This window comes from Eublepharis macularius, chromosome 1, assembly GCF_028583425.1.
Source record: "Eublepharis macularius isolate TG4126 chromosome 1, MPM_Emac_v1.0, whole genome shotgun sequence".
Lineage (NCBI taxonomy): Eukaryota > Metazoa > Chordata > Lepidosauria > Squamata > Eublepharidae > Eublepharis > Eublepharis macularius.
The window spans coordinates 242,088,784-242,098,968 of NC_072790.1; the positions used below are offsets into that span (position 1 = coordinate 242,088,784).

The following is a 10,185-nucleotide window of genomic DNA, read 5'->3' on the forward strand; positions in this document are numbered from 1 at the left end:
CAGATGCTACTCTCAGGGTCCACCGCACCAGCATCCCCTCCATCAAGCTGCTATAGTTGATAGGCTGCTAGGAAACTCCTGTGTGGAGCCTCACACTAGCTCCAGTTCCCACACTCGCTCCAGTGCTCCCACATTGGACCCATGTTCTTCTGTGGGATTTTTGGTCCAGGCTCCTTCTCTGACAGCCCTGCAGTCCCGGTATCCACTCTTCCAGCTGTGGCTCAAGTTGCAGGATTTAACAGGGTTCACTGGGGTTCAGATACTCTGATTTTAAGACCACAGAAAATAGGATGATGGTTCTGGACAAACTGTAAGGATAAAGCCAAGACACATTTCCGTAAGTCTCCACAGAATATGCAAAGCTTTATTAAACAAGTCAAGTATTATAATCTTACAATGGACATCCTACCATGGTCTTTATTCAGAATAAGGCACTACAAAAGCATAGACACATAAATCCCTCCCCTCTTATTGCTGGGAACTGCTGGGAACTGTGTACAGAGCCTTGGAGCCTCCAATGGCACTTAGACTTTTTTCCCAGCACTAGGAGCAGATTTGTGAAAACAGTCAGCTCATGGGAACCTCCAGCTCTCCCATTCTGGCATGACAATGGCAGATGCTAGCCTCTGACAATCCGTAGGAGTACATGTGTAAAGCAATAGAAAATATCTTAGAAACATGAGGGTGAAGTCTATGGTCCCTAACTCACTAACGAAGCATCAGAGACACTTCCCTACAATACAGCCCTCCTAGCGGAGTAAAAAGCCTTTTGTAATAGTTTGGTTTTGTATACTTTGCAGAAAGACAGGAGAGTGGAGGTTCTCCTGACCTCCTCAGGCAGGCCATTCTACAGGGTAGGGAACACCACAGATAAAGCACATGCATGGGAGGTTGTTGATTTTGCCCGTGTGCAGGCTGGCACCTGCAGGAGACCCTGTTCAGATGAGCAATGCTGCTGTGGAGGAACATACGGAGGGAGGTGGTCCCGTAGGTATGCAGGACCAAGGATGTGAAGAGTTTTGTATGTAATAGCCAATGGAGTGACTGCACAATGGGGGAGATGTTCATTCTCCTGCTCACTCCTGATAACAGTTGCAATGCAGCATTTTGCACAAATTGGAGTCTCAGACTTAACTAAGATGAGAATCCTAAGTACCGTGCATTACGATAGTCAAGTTTTGATGTTGCCTAAAAGAAGTGATCAATAGTGTTTTGAAGGATCAAAGGATTCCAGATACTTGGAGTGAAGCTAACATATCATTGATCCCTAAAGAAGGACAAGATTTGACTAACGTCAAAAATTATAGACCTATTTCGTTACTCAATAATGATTATAAAATTTTTGCGAAGATATTGGCGGAAAGAGTAAAGGGATGGCTATCCGAAGTTATTGAGGAGGAACAAGCTGTTTTTTTACCAAACAGACAAATCAAAGACAATTTAAGGACAGTTATAAATGCTATTGAATACTATGATAAGTGTTGCGACAAGGAGGTTGGTTTCTTCTTTGTGGACGCTGAAAAAGCATTTGATAATTTGAACTGGGATTTTATGTTTGCCACTATGGAACAGCTACAAATGGGGGAAAGATTCGTAAGAGCAGTGAAAGAAATCTACAGAGACCAGAGTGCAGCAATTGTAGTGAATGACGAGGTGACTAAGAAACTGATTATAAGTAAAGGTACAAGACAAGGTTGCCCGTTGTCTCCACTGTTGTTTATTTTGGTCTTGGAAATATTGATGATACAGATTTGAGAAGATAATGCAATCCATGGAATAAAAATAAAAGATTTTTCCTATAAGGTCAGAGCATTTGCAGATGACATAATGTTAATTGTGGAAGACCCAATTGAGAACATGCCAAAGGTAATAGAGAAAATTAAGGAATTTGGAGATTTGGCAGGATTCTATGTAAACAAAAAGAAGTCAAAGATATTATGTAAAAATATGACCAAACAAAAACAACAGTTACTAATGGAAATAACAGACTGTGAAGTAACAAGTAAGGTGAAATATTTGGGAATTGAACTGACTGCAAAGAATATAGATCTATTCAAGAATAATTATGAGAAACTGTGGACTCAGATAGAGCAAGATTTGATTAAATGGAATAGATTGAATTTGTCATGGCTGGGAAGAATTGCAGTAGTTAAGATGAATGTGCTGCCAAGAGTGATGTTTTTGTTACAAACAATACCAATTATTCGGGACTCTAAGCAGTTTGAAAAATGGCAGAGGAAAATATCGGACTTTGTTTGGGCAGGCAAGAAGCCTCGAGTGAAAATGAAAGTATTACAGGACCCAAAAGAGAGAGGTGGAATGCAACTGCCCAATCTAAGACTTTACTATGATGCAATCTGTTTGGTGTGGTTGAAAGACTGGATGATGCTGAAAAACCGCAAATTACTGGCCTTAGAGGGATATAAAAAAATATTCGGATGGCATGCATATCTGTGGTATGACAAAGTCAAAGCAGACTCTATGTTTTTACACCATTACATTCGGAGAAGCCTCTTCACAATTTGGAAGAAGTATAGAGATTACCTACAAGAAAGAATTCCCTCCTGGGTGGTTCCTTACGAAGTAATAGACCCGAGAACTATCAATAATGAACAACAGTGCTTAACGTACAAGGAGATAACACGAATAGAATTTTCTAAACTAAGAATAAAGACGCAAGATGAGTTGTCTCCAAGCTACGATTGGTTTCAATATAGACAGATTAGAGATCTTTATAACTCGGACTGTGCGAAAGGAGGGGTAAGAATGGAGAATTCGGAATTAGAGGAGGTAATTTTACAAGAGGATAAAAAGGAAATCTCTAAGACTTATAAAGTGTTGTTAAAAAGGTACACAGAAGATGAGACAGTTAAAGTGCAAACAGTTAAAGGGCTATAAACTTTAACAAAGAAATAACAATGGAGGCATGGGAATACTTGTGGAAAAATACGTTGAAGATCACGACATGCACTAATATTAAAGAGAACGTCTATAAAATGATTTATTGTTGGTATTTGACACCAAAGAAAATTGCGCTAGGGAATTTGCACATGTCTAATAAATGCTGGAAATGTAAAAAGCATGAAGGATCTTTGTACCATATGTGGTGGACCTGTGAGGTAGCTAGGCAGTACTGGGGGGAATTAATAAGAGTGATAAGTGAGATTTTACAATTTCAAGTTAATAAGAACCCAGAACTCCTGCTACTGAACTTGGGAATGGAGGATATTCCAGCACAATACAGGACATTGTTATTTTACATGACAGCAGCGGCTAGACTCTTGTATGCGCAAAAGTGGAAAGTACAAGATGTGCCAACTATCGAGGACTGGATTTACAAATTGCTGTACATGGCGGAAATGGACAAAATGACAAGGAAACTGAGAGACCTTGATCCAGGACAGTTCAACATGGATTGGGAAAAGTTGAAGCAATATTTGGTGAAAAAATGGGAGGTGGGAGGAGAACTGTGGCAGTTTGAAAATTACTGAAATACAACAAAAGAAGAGGGAAGTGACTTTACCGGGAGGAGGAAAGTTAAATGAGAAATTCTAAGCAACTATTTTATTTGATTACTATATATAGTATTAAGTAATAGAGGTGTTATTATAAGAATTATAAGGATAGAACCTAACTAATTTTATTTCTGGCAGATAATTGTATAATGGAGGAATTATATAACTAAAACAGAATGAATTTCTGCCAGGGAATGAGGAAGGGGTGGAGCCAAAGAGTCGTGACAAAAGCCACAAAGGGAGAGTGCACGCAGGGCCTGACTTCTTGCGGCCATTCTTGGAGCAGCAGCTGAAGAAACAAAACACTTTCCATCTCTTCCTCCCTTGGGGTGCCAATGGCGTTACGGAGTGGTTCTTCACAACTTAAGGTGCAAGATAGCACAGCAAGTCAACATCTCAGATCTGCCCTTGCCTCAGCTGGAGTCGCTGAAGAGACAGCTAGACCAGGAAGTGGAGTTCTTTTCTTCATCCATTGCTCAATTAGACAAAATAGGTGCAAGCAGAGGACTGTCTGACTGTACTGAATAAAAGCAACGAAGGTAAAGAGCTGTTTGTCCCACTCTCCACTTCTACGTACATCCCTGGAAAGCTCTCTGACACTGGCCAGGTGCTAATAGATGTGGGAACCAGTTATTATGTAGAAAAAGTCTGTGGAAGATGGCAGAGACCTCTTCCAAAGGAACATCGTTTTCCTGACAAAACAGATGGAGAAAATCCAACCAGCACTGCAGGAGAAACATGCAATGAAGCAAGCTGTGGTGGAAACAATGAGCCAGAAGATTCAGCAGCTAACAGCTGTGTGGGCTTGCCAGACAACAGCAACAAAGGCCTAGCCAAGCACCAAGACACACGTGTGCTCCCATGCACTTTAACATTCAACATTTTGTGACATATCCTCAAGATAGTAAGGTTTTCTAGGCTTAATATCACATTCATGTGCTCTGCTCAAAATAGTGGGCTTTCAAGTAGGCCTGGGGTGGTTGTAATTCTTGCAATAATGTGTGGCTGTTCTTAATTTTAACCCTGTGAAAATGTTTGTCATGTGAAGATGGAATTGTACAAACTAATCAAGTGGAATTACAATTTAAAGCAGTTTTGAGGCCTTGAGGGGATCCACTGGGGTGAGATATGTAGACTGGGCAGCTCACTCCACATATATCAGGGTCCCCATAGGGGATCTGGGGTAAAGTAGAAAGGTACGTACCTTGGCAAGGCCATTGCAAGCTTCACTCTGGGTGGCAGGGACTCCCTGGTGACACCAGACCAATAGTACATCATCTGACATCCCACACTCCCTAGCTGGCATCCTGGAGAAGCAACCCTCAAAGTGCAGGGGCTGTTTGATCCAGCGGATCCATTGTCCTGTGCTTTGCCAATACTCCAACTGATATTGAAATGGGGGATCTCCTTGGGAGTTGAGAGAATTAGCATGTAAGGAGAGGCAGCAAGAGGCGAGTAACTTAGTAAGATCTCCACCTATGAATATGAGGATTGCCCTCTAGAGAATTTTTCTAATAAAAAAGCAGATGTTCGATCCAAAAGGGCTTTTATTAAAAATAGAAATCACTTACACAGAAACACACAGCACACAGACTGAGCTAACTCAGTATGGGTGGTAGTTACGAGTCCAGAAGGGGGCTTCTGTGAGAGAGAGTGTTGAGTGACAGGTGTGTCAATGCAGGAGGAGCTCAGTCAGAGGTCTGAGGGTGGATGGTGGCTCTGAAGGTATGCACAATTATGGCGGAGGGTTACTCCAATTGTACTGTGGAACGTACCCTGGGGAAAGATTACGTCTTCTGCCCCCCCAAACAATAAGTTAATGGTCATCTCTGGGGTGAGATGAAGAAATGGAGAGTTGTCTCTGGGGTGTGACAATAACCTGGGAAACTGCCTCCGAGGTCAGCCAATAAAACTGAGAAGGTTTGATAAGGTCTTCCTTGGCAAAATTAAAGTTATCATTGATGATAGACAACACACAATGATTGGATCGGTGAGGCTGTCAGAGACCTGAATAGCCGAGAATGAGAGAATGGATAAGGGAACATCGGCAGGGTATGTTGGGAAGATTAATTCAGGAACTGCAGGAAGACCCTATTGTCTGAGGGACTTTTCACATCTCCAGGGTTTGGGGGCTGAATGCTTGTCTCAACTGGCTCCTCATATGCTAGTATTTTTCTGGCTCCCGGCTGAGATGTGCCATCCATTTTCTACCTGGCTAGACCATGTTTTTGTGTTTAAAACACATACAGAGAGGAAGTTATGCTATTGCTATATTCATAAACCTTCTTAATATTGTGAGGGCAGGTCTGACCACTAACACAATAGTGGTGGCCCATTTCCTTCAACAATGCTGTGTGCTGTGCTTCTTTGCCCGGGGCACCAGCCTCACCATCATCCATACAGATACAAAAATTAATGAAGAAGGCTGTAATATTTGGGTGAATCCTGTCATCTCAGTCTTTCTAATATGGTTATTATGCAAAGAAAAGGAGAGCCAAGTGTGCTGGCTTGAACATCTTAGAGCATAGTCAGGATAAAAACATAATAGATTCATATCCAGAGCATTGGTAAAAGACTGTGTTTTCAATTGCGGCATGGTGGCTGGGAAAGGCGAAAGTATATTGGCTCTCAGCCAAAGGTCCAGTGGAGCATCTCCATTTTGCAGACCCTGCAGCTGTCAGTCTTACAGGCCCTGGACCTTAAGACCAGAGAATGCCCTGACTCTGGATGAGGCAAGCCGAATCTCCCTTGGGCCGGGGACCACCAAGGTCCCTGCAAGACAGGAGATGAAAGATTGGTATTCTGCTGTACCAGAGCTCAAGAGCCCATGCGAAGGACTAAAATTACAGGAGGGTAGACCTCAGCTAACCACCGTGAGAAAGTGACTAATGGATAGTGGAGTTTAAGAACATATCCATTATCTGTTCTTTGGGAAGGTTTTCTTTCATGGTGTTCTAGAATGAGAGGCTAGAGTCCTCCGAAGGGAAGACTTAATCAGAGCTTTGAGCTTGAGGGCTTATGTGGCTCATTGAAGCCCTTTGATTCTATGATTTTATATATTTAATTCAGGTACATTGCCTACCACATGGGATAAAATAAAACCTTTAAAATAAACATCACTTTGAAGAACTTTTGGCCATGGGTTATAATTAACCAGCAGGAGCAAAGTACACATTCTATTACATTCTATTATTGCTAAAATCAGGTAATGACCAGACAGGCACAGGTTCAGCGAGCACACAGGATACTGTCCACCTCATCCTTGGAGAATGGCCTGAATTCACTCAATATCGACCCTGAAGATGGCCAAGGAACGTGCACTTCACATACTGTATCAACTGTTACTGTCAGATACATGCAGAGCAACAAGATGTTATCTGCAAAAAGCTGTCAAATGGCACACATCTTATTGCCGAATTAAAATTTTCCTCATCCCCTGCGAAAGGGATGTTAAATACCGAATCACTCTAAACAATTGTTCTGGGAAGCAGCTTGCAAACACAATGGAAACAGCGTTGTAATAATATTTGGTGGCCTTTACTGCCATCTCAGAGGCTTTCATAAGCATCCTATCAGATATTTTTGTCACTTCTTCACAGATTCACAGCTACACTCGCTCTAGCTACCTGAGCTCCCTTTTTAACTGCCATAGCTCCTCACTATACCAGGGGGTCTCTTTGATCTGGCAGCGGAGAAAGTGAAGGGGAGCGATAGCATCAATAGCTTCAGAGAGATGACTATTCCAGTCATCTACCACTTCATACCAGCCAGTGGGCATCAGACCCCCACAGAATATTCTGGAATCCAATCAGATCCATTAGACACGACAGGCGATCATAAATCAGCCCAGGGTCGAGATTCTCAGGCAAGCACTCAGGACAAAGTGGTCTGACCGTGGTGCTACTACGAGTATATCCAGCTCCAGTTGTATCCCCTTCCTGAATATCAGATTCAGAGTTTGTGCTGCTCAATGCATGGGAGCCAATACAAACTGGGAGAGTCCCTTTTTTGAAAAAAAAAATTTATTGGTGAGTACATAAATTTTATATAAATTCCCCATAATACCTAAATTATAACAACCCCCACCCTTTCCCCCGCTCCTTATTGACTTCCAACAGCTTTCCAACCCTTAACCCATCTTATCGTTTAAATTATTTTTAACTATATTCTTCTAAATCTTATATATATTGTATCCCTTATTCTAAGCATATTCAAATTATTCTATATCTCAGATTCTCTAATAAGTCCATTCTATTCCTAGCTGTTTAACCTATCTATTTTTAATACAATCTTCTTAATAATAATATTAGCTTAGATTAATTAATAACTAAATTTCCCCATTAATGGTAAAGTTACTTCTCTCTCCCCTTTATAAAATCACAAATTAATAATTCTCAAACTGCCACAGTCCTCCTTTTACATCCCATTTTTTTCTAAATATTGTTTCAATTTCCCCCAGTCTGCAAAATATTCTCCTGGGTCCAGATCTTTCAGTTTTCTTGTCATTTTGTCCATTTCTGCCATGTACAACAATTTGTAAATCCAATCTTCTATAGTTGGTATTTCTTGTACTTTCCATTTCTGCGCATACAAAAGTCTTGCTGCTGTAGTCATGTAAAATAGCAATGTTCTATACTGCATTGGAACATCTTCCATTCCCAAGTTCAGTAGCAGCAATTCTGGGTTCTTATTTATTTGGGTTTGCAAAACCTCATTAATTTTTTCTATTATATCTCCCCAGTATTGCTTAGCTACCTCACAGGTCCACCATATATGATACAATGATCCTTCATGCTTTTTACATTTCCAGCATTTATCTGACATATTTACATTTCCAAGCGCAATCTTCTTAGGCGTTAAATACCACCTATACATCATTTTATACATATTCTCTTTAATATTGGTACAAGTTGAAATCTTCAAAGTGTTTTTCCACAAGTGTTCCCATGATTCCATTGTTATTTCTTTATGAAAGTTTATTGCCCATTTCACCATCTGGACTTTGACTGTCTCGTCTTCCGTATACCATTTTAAAAGTATTTTGTATATTTTCGAAATGTGTTTTTTACCTTCTTGTAAAATCACTTCTTCTAACTCCGAGTTTTTCAGTCTTATTCCTCCCTTTAAACAGTCCAAGTTGTAAAGATCCCTGATTTGCCTATATTGAAACCATCCATAATGAGGAGATAACTCTTCTTGTGTCTTTATTTTTAATATTCTATGTTCCATCGACATTATCTCTTTATAAGTTAAACATTGTTGTTCATTATAGACAGCTCTCGGATCTATTACTTCATATGGTACCACCCATGAGGGGATGCCACTTTCCATATAATTCTTATATTTCTTCCAGATTGTGAAAAGGCTTCTTCTAAGATAGTGATGCAAAAACATAGAGTCCGCTTTAACTTTATCATACCACAAATAGGCATGCAATACAAACTGGGAGAGTCCCAGTGCTGCCATGGATGAAACTAGGTCCATAGCCCACAATAAGGCGACATCGTTGGCATGGACATGAAAATCACCCACAAATGTCAGTATGGAGATTGAAATCAACCAAGACTCCATGGGTGAGGCCACATCATCAGCATGGACATGGAAATCACTCATGGATGTCAGCATGGAGATTGAAATAACCAACAATTTTTGAAATTTGATGATTGATTCTGAAAAAATGGAAGATATATTTAAGAAATTACAAGATGAACTGGTGCAGCAAACGAAAATAATGGATGATTCATTAAGAAATAAAACCATGGAGGTCATGGCCAAAGTACAAGCTCTGGAGATTAAAACAGCATGGACAACCAATATTTAATAGACAACAAAATACTTTGGTTCTTCTAGAGTTAAGAGAGATGGAGATAGTGAATACCTTTGAGGAGTACTACACAAAGTTATATTCAACTTGAGGCCCAAAGAACAAGCAATTGAGGATTTTTCTCCCCTCTAACTTTCTTCTCCACTTTATTGAATGTGGATAGTAGTCTTATGGACAACCCCTTAACCCTTCTGGAAATCTTTTAAAAAGTAAAGGTAAAGGTAGTCCCCTGTGCAAGCACCAAGTCATTACTGACCCATGGCTCGACGTCACATCATGACGTTTTCTTGGCAGACTTTTTACGGGGTGGTTTGCCATTGCCTTCCCCAGTCATCTACACTTTACCCCCAGGAAACTGGGTATTCATTTTACCGACCTCAGAAGGATGGAAGGCTGAGTCAACCTTGAGCTGGCTATGTGAATCCGGCTTCCGCCAGGATCAAACTCAGGTTGTGAGCAGAGCTTGGGCTGCAATACTGCAGCTTACCACTCTGTGCCATGGGGCTCCTGCTGGAAATCTTAGATTCTATCAAAAATCAGAAAGCCAATTCAGCCCCTGGAACGGATGACTTTAGGTCTGAATTTTATAAAGCACTAGCAACAAAGCCTGTTGTGGGAAAAAATACAATGGGCTCTAGAAAGGGGAGGGAGGGTAGGCAGGCATTTGCTCCTCCTCTTTCACTGATTCCTGCTGGAGAAGGAGGAGAGTAGGCATTGTCATCTGCTCCATGCCTGATCTCGGCAATGTGAAGGGGTGGTGGGTTTTGCTACCTGATACATGCCTGATACATGCCGGGTAAAGGAATTGCTCTCTCAGCATATACTTGATAGTTTTTGTTATGAGGG

The 10,185-nt window shown here is 41.0% G+C and overlaps 1 pseudogene; it reads left to right on the plus strand.

The window, feature by feature from the left end:
* Positions 1–293: 293 nt before the first annotated feature.
* LOC129325598 (prefoldin subunit 5-like) lies at positions 294–4,348 on the plus strand (annotated as a pseudogene).
* Positions 4,349–10,185: the final 5,837 nt, after the last annotated feature.